General features: G+C 38.5%; 1 long non-coding RNA gene across 2 annotated transcripts; it reads right to left on the reverse strand.

The window, feature by feature from the left end:
- Window positions 1-6: 6 nt before the first annotated feature.
- On the reverse strand, window positions 7-1,996 carry LOC124894603. 2 transcript variants are annotated; one of them, XR_007051273.1, is made up of 4 exons: window positions 1,084-1,996; window positions 606-882; window positions 189-531; window positions 7-94 (listed from the first exon to the last, which is right to left on the reverse strand). It is a non-coding gene; the product is annotated as an uncharacterized LOC124894603 (long non-coding RNA). The 2 variants fall into 2 exon arrangements; XR_007051272.1 differs by having other exon boundaries at window positions 606-1,996.
- Between the last annotated feature and the right edge of the window lie 6 nt (window positions 1,997-2,002).

Below are 2,002 nucleotides of genomic sequence, written 5' to 3' on the forward strand. Positions count from 1 at the left end.
TAAGTTAATGTATACCAGTTCATCAGTCTAATTGCCTGCACGTATTGAGGATTTGGTAAAATTGTTGTTTGATATCTTGTTGCCAATCTCAAAACTGTGTATGTGAAAGACGGAATTTTTTTTTAGTCGAGCACATAGAAAGAAGAACTAAAAAGAAAAGAGTTTATAGAATATTGTAAATAATATACCACCACGGAATTCAGTGATGCCTATACGCTTGGCAAGAATGGCGGGATGCTCGTGTAGGTGATCCAATAAGGTAGTCCCTTCATTGTCAGCTAGGTCATCCCATATAGTAAATAGAAAAGGTTTCTTGCTGGTCGGTATACCAAACGCAGAAATTGTTATAGTGAAAGCATATTTTACCAAGCAAATAGAAGGTTTGGTGAACTTCATGCAAGGGAGAGACTAACTTGCCTTTGATCCATCACAATCGCTTCCCGAAAGTGTTTGCTCTGGTCAGCTGTGTATTGCAGGGCGCTGCAGTTAACTACTACTGCCAGTAAGTCTGGTGTAATGGGAAGCAACATACTGAGTAGCAACTTGATTAGTACGGGCTATTTAGTTAATGGGGAAAACGGCAAAGATGTAAATGGAGAGCTTACCAAATTCAGAACCTGGATGTTGTTGTTCAATCGCTGAGAAAGGAAGTGGGCTCAACTTTTCTAGAGCAGCCAGTGGTGCTTCCAATCCATCGTTGTCGGTAATCGGCTCAACAATTGTGTATTTGTCTGCTACCCATTCGTACCTACCGGCTCGTATCGAGTAGCCACGGGCATCCCTAACTTTCGCACAAGAAACAACATATGTGTGGAAAAGGAGGAACAAGTTCTTGTATTTGGGAATGTCATCGCTGTATAGAACTATGGAAACCTGCTGTTCCTGTAGTTAAGTGAAAGAGAAACAGCTTCAAATATGCTGTTAGAATTATAGAGGAAAATAGTAGACTTTTCAATCTGTCTTTACTGAGGTGCAAATTCCTTTTTTCATAACAAATATTTTGCGGATTCTAAAGCGTTATTGTAGCTAACGCTTACAGTATCAGCTTGAGTATTTAGGGGGTGGATATGGAGAGAAACTTACTTTTTCATCTTGCACGAGTATTGTGTGAAAATGGACAGATGAGTCTTTGCTCTTGCAAGGGCGAAACTTGTCAATTACCTGAACCTTGCAGGTCTAGTCTGTAGTTTTTTTTGTGATGAAGTCCACAAGAAGTCTCTGATCCATTATGGCATCCGCAGTTGCATTGTCAAAATAGAAGATGAATTTTTCATCTTGCACGAGTATTGTGTGAAAATGGACAGATGAGTCTTTGCTCTTGCAAGGGCGAAACTTGTCAATTACCTGAACCTTGCAGGTCTAGTCTGTAGTTTTTTTTGTGATGAAGTCCACAAGAAGTCTCTGATCCATTATGGCATCCGCAGTTGCATTGTCAAAATAGAAGATGAATTAGGTATCAACATACATAATAAAAGAGAAAAAAATTGATAAAAGCTGCCGGTACAGGATGGAAGAACAACGGGTGTTGCAAGCCAGCAGCCGGAAATGTTGCGGCTGGCTCAAAAATCAAGTTTACTGATTCCTTTGTCAGGAAATGTATCAAGTCGTACCAATACTTTAGATATTAGTATGGATAACGTCAGTTTGAATAAGAGAAATATATGCCGAACGGAAATTCAAAGCTTTTGAACCAACCCAGTCGATCTATACAAAGAACTTCACTACTTTAGATATTTGTACATATAACTTTAGTTTGAATAGGAAAAGTATATGCCGAACAAAAATTCAAACCTTTCGAACCAACCTTGTTGATCCATACAAACAACTTCCTTTTGAACTATGTAGTTAAGCGAAATGAAAGGTTACATGTCATAAATTAGTTGTCCATCAAAAATCGAACGAACAAATTAGAAAGGACGGATTAATGAATAATTCAACAAACTGATCCAAAAGCTGAAAGAAAACGTTGGAAAAGTGATTGACCAGCAATCAACATAAAAGG

This window comes from Capsicum annuum, unplaced genomic scaffold (genome assembly GCF_002878395.1).
Source record: "Capsicum annuum cultivar UCD-10X-F1 unplaced genomic scaffold, UCD10Xv1.1 ctg75929, whole genome shotgun sequence".
Classification (NCBI taxonomy): Eukaryota; Viridiplantae; Streptophyta; class Magnoliopsida; order Solanales; family Solanaceae; genus Capsicum; species Capsicum annuum.